The following is a 9,320-nucleotide window of genomic DNA, read 5'->3' on the forward strand; positions in this document are numbered from 1 at the left end:
CTTTTTTTTAATGACACAGAATTAATTTCTTTAGTAGGCCCAACTCTAAGGACATGAAGGCTAAAAGAAGTCCCTGATAACACACAATACCATTTGTTATTTATATATCATATGGAAAACACACATATTTCAAGATTATCAGCAGTCTTGTGCAGAACACCATTTTTCAACCTCAACTGATTGCAATATAGGTACACATTATTAATCTAAAAATTCACATGCACTAACATTTCTGAAAGTTTGTTAATTCAGACATATGATTTGAAAATGAAGCAAGGCTGATGTTATGCCACACCATACCCAGGTTGTATATTTATTTATTTAGGTAGGCAGTTTTGAAATATTTCAGATGGAACAGCCCAGGACAGACTTAGCTGGGCCAAATGTATCACTTAGTCCATAGCTGTCATCAGTTCCCATGTAAATGGAGAAACAGCTTGTTTGGAGAATGCCCCCTGAGTTCAGACCCAGCACGTTTTGTGCGGGGGCACTTCACCAAACAGCTGTTACAAGAAACCAACTTTTACAATGCACATAAACAGTACTCATTTTATTACCAATGCAATCATTTATAAAGAAAACCTTTTCACAGATCAATAATAAAGAAAAAGTCTTATAAAACAAACCAACAAGCAAGCATTAACATAGAATTAATTAATTATCCAAAAACCCCCCAAAATTAAAAATAACAAACAACCAGAGCCACTTACAGGGCTTGATGGAATCTTTGGCCAGCCTGGGCTGCTAATGCTATCGCTCTCATTTCCATGAAAGGAGGAGATGCTAGCAGAGCTGGGGGACATTGGGGAAGGGACTGGCAGGTTGCCGGGGGTTGGGGGCTGAGAAATACCCTGAGAGCTGTAGCTATCCTGTGGTAGAGGAATAAAAAAAAATAACAAAGGTAGGGCAAACTTTATTTAAAATAAAAAAAAGCACATCCAGTTTAACAGACTAATTTATATATATATATATATATATATATATATATATATATATATATATATATATATAAATATATATATATACACATATATAAAGACATGTACAAACACACACACAAACACATATATAAGGTATTAAAACAACATTCTTAATTAGTATGATTTGGTAAGTTTGCTGGATGCTGGATAAGTCCACAAAGCCACCATGCTTACTTCAAGCTTACATGGAATGCTAAGCATGGGTTACCCCTTATGAAAGAAAGGAAAAAAAAAGCTGTTCACCTTATTTATCAAATAAGGCAGGAAAGCAAAATATTAAGTATGTTGTTGTTGCTGGGCGGCCAAAACAGGAAGCTACATACTGAAGGCAGAGAAAATGGCTGCAAGGATCAAAACCAGGCAAGATCCCTCACTTCTCCCCACCCCCAAAGCATTTCTCAGGTGGGTCTTGTCCCCACCCCCTCCCCCAACATATGAGTTAATGCCATAAGAACTAGTAACTTTCAGATCCACACCATGGAGGGGGTGGGGAAAGAAAAGACTAGAACATGTTGCACAAAATGAAGGCATGCAGGAGAGAAGAGACCAAGAGAACAAAAAGGGTAGCCAGCACCAGGGAAGAGTAGCAGCATGGCAGCTTTGGCCAGGCAGTGCCCACACCGCGTGCAGGGGAGGAAGTACCTTCAACTTGCTCTCGGGCTGTGGAGTGCCTTCTTCTTTGACATCTGCTTTGAGAGGCACGGGCAGTTTGGATTCACCGGGAGACATCATATCTGCAAGACCCATAGATGCTAATCGAAAACAGGATAAAGAGTCAGGATTATACATGTGATTTGTCCGACTGTGCTGCCAGCACTGTTACTGAGTAAGGCATGGGACACCTGAGTTTCCCTTGAAGGAAGAAAAGAAGAGAGAAATGGTAACTGGGAGCATTCTTATTTCTGAAATGTGAATAGTACCACATTTTGGCAATCCTTCTTGTAAAAAAAAAAAAAAAAAGAAAAGTGACAACCATTCTGTGTGTTGAAGACCTACCCCACCGAAGCCCAACTTATTATCAATATTATTTAGTTATAACAGAGTAGGCAACAAATGGAATAAGCAACTGTTTACATGCTCATCAGGTTTGGAAGCAAACACTAGGTATGTATATCCATCCATTACCTGGGTGCCAGAGGGCTTAGTGACTTCTGATATCCTCAGTTCAAATAATCTATAGTTTGTGAAATTATCTGAAACTTCTTATTGCTTCATTCAAATTTTTTATTTATTGCACATGGTCTAGTCTATAATAAGGGAAGATGATTAGCCAAATGACTTCAAAAACAATAATTGGAAAAGACCTTTTGCAGGGAAGGCTGTGCATTTCTTTGCAAGGTGCTGGGGTGTCCCTGCAGCCTGGCACACTACGTCCAGTCCTCAGCCCCTTGACAGCCAGCTCAGATCACCACTGCAGGGGGAAAGCCACCCACGCAATGGGCTCCTTCCAGGCCTCACAGCTTCACCAGAGAACACTTAATTTGCACACCTTTATCACAGATACTAACGGACATCTTCAGGTTAAAACTATGGGTTTTGATTTCTTTCTAAGGGAAGAACAAGGATTCAGCAGGGAATTGGTATAACTATCCAGGGAATCACAGCTGAACTTCCAAAGAAACCAGCTGTGAAAACCATCTGTACAACCCTGACTGGAGATGCTTCAAGTGAGACATCAAACAGATGCGTGGAGAGGACTGTGAGGCGGGGAGGCGAGGGGGTGGGAGAGAGCATGAGCCTTATAAAGGAGGGGAAACCAGAAAATGATCCCTGTCAGAATCACATGAATCTGAGGTCTGATGGGCAGGACCCGGTTCACATACTGCAAAGGTGAGAGTGCTGGTTCAGCCAGGCCGTACACACAGGGCACCATGTGCCAAGGGTGGGGGTGGCAGCTTTAAAAAAAGACTCCACAGATTGCCCACTACAAAATGATTATTGCACATATTCATATATTACTATGTTTTAGAAAATAATTAGTTTTAATTATAGCAGCGAGAGAGTGAGCAGGCTCTGGTGAATTAGCTGGCAAGCTCTGTGGTGCTAATTTGCTAATATCATTAGCATCGCTGCAGGTTGAGACCATAGGTCCTGCCAAAAAAAGCCTACCGTGCCACGTGCCCATGAGTTTACAACAGCACACTCAATAATGCACTCTGAAATCCTGTATTTTCCACCATGGACACACTGGCTGGTTTTTCAAAGCCCATTCGAAGCCCTGTCAGCCCTTAAAGTCATCACAACACACACAAATCATAATTGGAATGTTTTTCTTTTTTTTTTCAAATTACTTTCAATACTTAAGACTTTAAGAACTGGAACAAAAAGCTTTTTCAAGTGATGCAGCTGCAAAGAAAAATCTATTGGGATCAGCTAAAAATGTTGTTATTTTTGTGAATGTGTGAAACCTCAAAAAAGCAGCTGAGAGATATTACACCAGGAAGACAGCCTTGTTCAAAGTGCTGGATTGATTTCGTGCAGTTTCATCTCTGGGGTCTAACAAAGTAAGAACCTGTACATTGAAAAACACTCCTTCCAGAAGAACAGAAGGGCCAAAAACCGGCACAAGGTGAGGAGAGGGCCCTGTGCACCACAGCTGCACAACCCTGCTCTGTCTTTCATGATGGTCGAAAGAACAACAGCACCCAGCTCCAGAGAACGCCGTGGCACGTGGCTTCTGCTAAGGCCTGCTTCTCCACTGGTGACGGCTTACTCACAGTTGACAGTATTTCTAAGTCATGTCTGAATATTATTTTGAAAATAGGAATAGTAATATCATATTTTATGCACTAAAGGTGTTAAAGTACACATAAGCAATTTTGAATCATAAAGAACTGGGCTAATATGTATTATGATAATCAGTGATAATTACTGACTTAAAAACCAGACTTACATGACTATAAGCATATGTTGGTTTGAAACTCCTCAAATTTCTTCATTCTCTATTATACATTTTAAAATGGGCATTTTGAATGTGCAAGTAAGATATCTGTCAAAAATTGCATTGCCTGATAAATGAGAACTGAGGAAGGCATGGCTGCTGATCAGCATTGCTGACATTGCCCAAAATCCTACCAGTTGTTCCTTTTGCAAGTCAAGTTTTGCTTCTTAGGAATGTGTAACCTCAGCTGTATTTCTCTGTGACTTAAGAAATGCCATTACTGCCCAAGAGAATAGGGAATGAGAGATTTACTGCTTGAAAAACTTCTCAATAAGTCATTGGTCATCTTCTTAATTTACAGAGGAGGTGATCAATCACCAGAAGATACATCCTACCCATTAAAGTGAGCCCTTGGCCTCCTTCCAGCCCATCCAGTTGAACTAGAGGGTCTGTACCAAGGGCGTGCGTGGGATGGTTTCTCTCTGCCATTGGCTTTCAGAGCACGATTATAAGTTTTGTTATTGTACCAATGATCCTAAAGCCCAAAGGAGCACGGTTTTGGAAAAGTGTCTGAGGTGATTAAATGAAGTAAAAAGGAGGTTTATATTTCCTAGGAATTACTGGAGTAAAGAATCTTCTAGCCATTTCTGAGCACATAATTGACCCTTATCTGTGTAGATAATGATAGTCTATAAAATTTGGAAATGTGGGCTGGGGTTGTGGCTCAGTGGTACAGTGCTTCCCTAACACATGTGAGGCACTGTATTTGATCTTTAGCACCATATAAAAAATAAACAAAATAAATTTACAAAGGATAAACAAGAATGACTTTTTAAAAAACGATTTGGAAACATGATGTCAATGGTTAGTTCAGGGACTGTAAAATGCACAGTGAGCATCAAGTACCCATCCCTTTTCTTTTCAGAATATGGGAAAAAAAACAGAAGGCAGACTGAAGGAAACAGAAGGGTAAAATAAGGACAGGAGGAATTGAAGAAAAAATTTAAATGTTGTACTTCTAACCAAGGAACTTGTCATGGTTTAGATGTGCGTTATCCCCCAAAAGCTCACATGTAAGAAAATACAAGAGGATTCAGTGGGGAAATGCTTAGGTTGTGAGAGCTTTAATCCAATCAGTGAATTTATCCCTTGATGGGATTAATTAGGTGGTAGCTGGAAGCAGGTGCAGTGTGGCTGAAGGAGGTGGGTCACTGGGGCCTGGCTTTAGGGTACATATTTGTATATGGCAAGCAGAGTCTCTATTTGCTTTCTGATCATCATGTGAGCTGCCTCCCTATGCGACAACCTTCTACCATGATGTTCGGCCTCACCTTGAGCCTAGAGGAATGGAGCCTACTGTCCCTGCCTTGAGGCCTCTGAAATTGTGAATCCCCAACTTTTCCTCCTCTGCAATTGTTCTTGTTGGGTCTTTTAGTTGCAGCAGCAAAAGAGCTGACTAAAACAGAACCCAAAAGTTAGAAGAAGTTAAATCTAGAATCATAAAATAATATTGTAGTCTGGTTAACTTGGGTCAAATCTACTATCATTTTTATTTTCAAATATTGTGGAACTTTAAGCAACAGCTGTTTTCTATATCCTGTAGTTTGTGAACAGCCTGCCTCTGCAGACATTCCCTGACACACTGGCCTGAAAACCTACTTTTTCTCCTGACCACATCAAGGCAGGTCTGAGGTGATTATATGCTGCCTCCTGACCTGCAGGTCTGACCAGTGAGTTCTTTGCTCTTCAGACAGGAGAAAGACTTTGGGAACTAGGAGCAATTGGGAAACTTTTGGGAAATAGGAGCAATTGGGAAACATTTTGCCTTTCTTCTCTCTTGCAAGTACTCTATGGAGACTAAAGTGAGAAGTGGCCCCTAAAGAACAAGCATAGATAATATACTCTTTTACGGAGTGGATTCAGTGACTCCAGTTTTTAAAGCTATTTACAAAAAAATTTCTTATACTGCTTCTACTTTTAAATATATCAAGCACTTCTAAATATTTAGAAGGACTTGATACTTCATATAAGAACTTGTCTGCTATGCATACAGCATGCATATTAATAGTTACAATATGAGTTATCTTCTAATCTGAACATTTTGACCTTGAATCATTCCCTCCTTACTTCCTTCTCTCCACCTCCAGTCTAGTGGACATATGTGATTCTTAGAGATGGTTGAACAAATTCATATCTAAAAGTGGTCTTCTGAGGACAAGCTTTCTTGTGAATTTCAACAAGAAATGTAAAGAATGTTCTAAGTTTTCTACTTTGTCAAACACTAGCAACCTCTTTAATATGTAGACTACTTGTTGCAAATTTGGGACTCATTTTTCCTTTATATCACAACAAAACAAAATGCATAAAACATACAGAAAAATGTTGTCTGAAAATGAACACACTAGCATAAAACCTTTTGCAATGGCTTCCCTTCAACCTTCTTCAAAATACTAAACAAGTACAGATGGTACAATACTGCTCACAACAGTGGTTTAATAATTCCATTCAAAAAAGATAATATTTCATGTAAATTTTAGAAAAAAGATATTTTAAAGGTGACATTTTACTACCTTCAAGTTTAACGTACATCAGGCACTTCTAAACATCTAGAAAGACCAGGTATTTCAAGCAAGAACTCAAATTGGTTCAATGTGCACACAACAATCTTGAATAAACTGTACACATGTAATAATACTTTTAGTTTTAAAGGGTCTACCTATGAACATTCCCATACTTCACCAACCCAGTGGGCTTTCATACTCACATTTTCAGAAAACAATCTTTTCTAGGAATTTTAATACAAAATGTAAAAATTTACTAGTTAACTATCACTTGCCATACACTGGCAATCTCATTAACATCTAGAAAAAGTACATAGCGTAGATTAGTACTCATTTGTCCCTTGTGTACATTATATACAAATCAAAATAAAACAAAATGCACAGACATAAGAAACAATGGTTACTCTTTGCTCATAAGCACACTGGCATAGAACTCTGCATTTCGTCTTCTTCAGAGAACCAGTGCACAATGTGTATGCACCCTTGAAACAAAATTTCAAATGAATTTTAACAAAAGAAAATTTATAAAATGTGTTATATATTTACAACTTCTACTTTCAACATGAAGATCAGGCACTTCAGAACATCTAGGAAGGCTTGATATTTCCAAAAGAGTACTTAGCATTGTCAACTATAAATTCGATAATGAGGAATAAAATGCACACATACACACACACACAAAAAAAAAACAATGGTTTTAATATGAAAAACATCTTTTACATATGACCAGTTTGGCACAGGACAGTTTTTTCATTCTTCTCTAGGGCTTCTAATCCATGTCTTCTGATCCAGTCAACAAATGTGGGCCAGTAACACTGCTAGTGTCACTTCTATCATACATAGGCATCTTTACATCTGCAATGTCCAGATACAGGAAGTTTTCTCTTAAAAGGTGGGGAGTAAAGTTAAAAACAACTTTAACATGTTATATACATAGGCTATGGAGAGCAGAGCTCTGAGTTCCTCCAGGATGTATAGAACAGGAGTTTTCAGGCTGTGTCTAACCCTGCTTTACGCCATTTTTGTAAACTCAGTAGGTTGCCCTGAGTTACTCCACTTTGAATCCAAATGCCAAAGAAGGATAACTCCACACCTTGTTTGTTCAAGTAAACAACCACCATCTGCCCTGCAAACCATATGGTACAAACTGATGAACAACTTATTCATGCCAATTTATCAAACTAAATCAGGAGCACCTGGCTACATGGACATCCCAAATCATATCAGGAACTAAAACACAGGAGCTTATCAACCTCACTGGATACAAGCCACTCACCTGAGACTCATGAAAGAAGAAAGTCCCCAAAACTGGACATGAGGGCTCCCTGATCATGTCACCTGGTTATCCCTCCTGAATCTTGCTCAAGGAAAGAAAAAACGTGTCAGCAATGATCCTTTGGTTATGTACCTGCAGGGTTCAGCACAGTAAGGTTTCTCCTGCCTGTAAGGAAGATTCATGGCTCACTCCAAGCCTGCACATCAAGCTAACCCTTTAAGCTGATCTTCTGAAATTCCCTTCAGTCCAGATCCTCTGTCTTAACAACTCAGAAGAACTGGTTCATTAAAACCCTATCTGACCACCTACGTGGTCTTTGCATTCATATCTGCCAGCTGCCTGTGCTTTTGGTACAGCATTCTGCGGCTCCCTTAACCCTTTCTTAATCTTTCTACGATATATATAGTTTGAGTGGAGATTTTATATATACATATATATATATATATATATATATATATATATATATATATATATATGATACACACATACACACACATATGTGTGTGTGTGAAGTACAATGTGTAATTTGAGTGTTACAGATATCAGAAATTGTGATTGGAATGGAATAAAAGAATTTGAGATTGCCCAGTGACCCACCAGTATTCAGTGAATTGCATCTCCTGAAAGTGGTGTAGCTTGTGAACTGATTGTTATTCAGGAAATTCTGACAGTGTGGAAAGTCGGCACAAAGGTGTTAGGTCTTTGTTAAGGCATAGCTTGCTCAGGACACAGGCCTTCTATTAATGGCCAGTAAGTGCCTCCTTAGGGTGATGGTCATCATCAATTGGCGAAATGTGGCACGAATCCCTCTTTTCTCACCTTCATGGAATCAAGACCACTGGCCCAAAGGTGGCAAACCATCCACCCATTGTCAACAGGGTTTTGCTCACCTTGTGGGCTCCTTAAGGCCTCAGTTCCATGTTATCAGGACAAGGTGAGGTCTCACCCAACTGGCATGGAGCTGTCACCCTACGACCCAGAGCTGCACACCTGCAGGGCTCCATTGTTCCACCTAGTGTCTGAGCTTTCGGCAGCTCTCTGGCTTTAGCCGCCAATGCTTCTCGCCACGCCATGCCACTCAGCGCCCGCTGCCACACAGAGGTGCCTTCCTTGGCGGCTGGCGGGGACTTGCCCCGCAGTAGAGGGTGGGCTCTGGCTACCCTGCACCCCCTGGGTCCTGACTCAGGCAGGCCAACATCACCTGATATGAGGTCAGGGCGGGACAGAAGAGGTTCCTGGTGCTTTGAGGCCCGGCAAAGCCAGTGTGCAGCCGCAGAAGGCTCCAGCTCTGCCTAGCAGAGGTGACCCTGGCCTGGGGCCGGAGGCTCCAGGTAGCACAGAGAACAGCTGGTGCTCCGTTTCTTATGGGGTCCTCTGCGGAACTCAGGTCCCTGACTTTGGTTTTACTGCTTGGGACACTACTAACACCACCACCTCGTCAGTGCGCATGTTCCATTTGAGACTCTTCTGCTGCTCTTTTCAGAGTTGACCCATCTCAGTTGGACATCTTCAGCTCAGGTGTCATTCAAAGTCCTTCCTGATATCTTCCCCCCCCCCCCACCTCAAACCAGGTCGGGTCTCCCTACGATGGGTGCTCACAGAACCATGTGCCACTCCCCTAT

The 9,320-nt window shown here is 40.7% G+C and overlaps 1 pseudogene; it reads right to left on the reverse strand.

Annotated features, from left to right (window-relative positions):
- Positions 1-8,771, reverse strand: part of LOC143387390 (AT-rich interactive domain-containing protein 1B-like) — a 38,870-nt pseudogene extending 30,099 nt beyond the window's left edge.
- Positions 8,772-9,320: the final 549 nt, after the last annotated feature.

Source organism: Callospermophilus lateralis, unplaced genomic scaffold, assembly GCF_048772815.1.
Source record: "Callospermophilus lateralis isolate mCalLat2 unplaced genomic scaffold, mCalLat2.hap1 Scaffold_167, whole genome shotgun sequence".
In the NCBI taxonomy this organism is placed as follows: Eukaryota; Metazoa; Chordata; class Mammalia; order Rodentia; family Sciuridae; genus Callospermophilus; species Callospermophilus lateralis.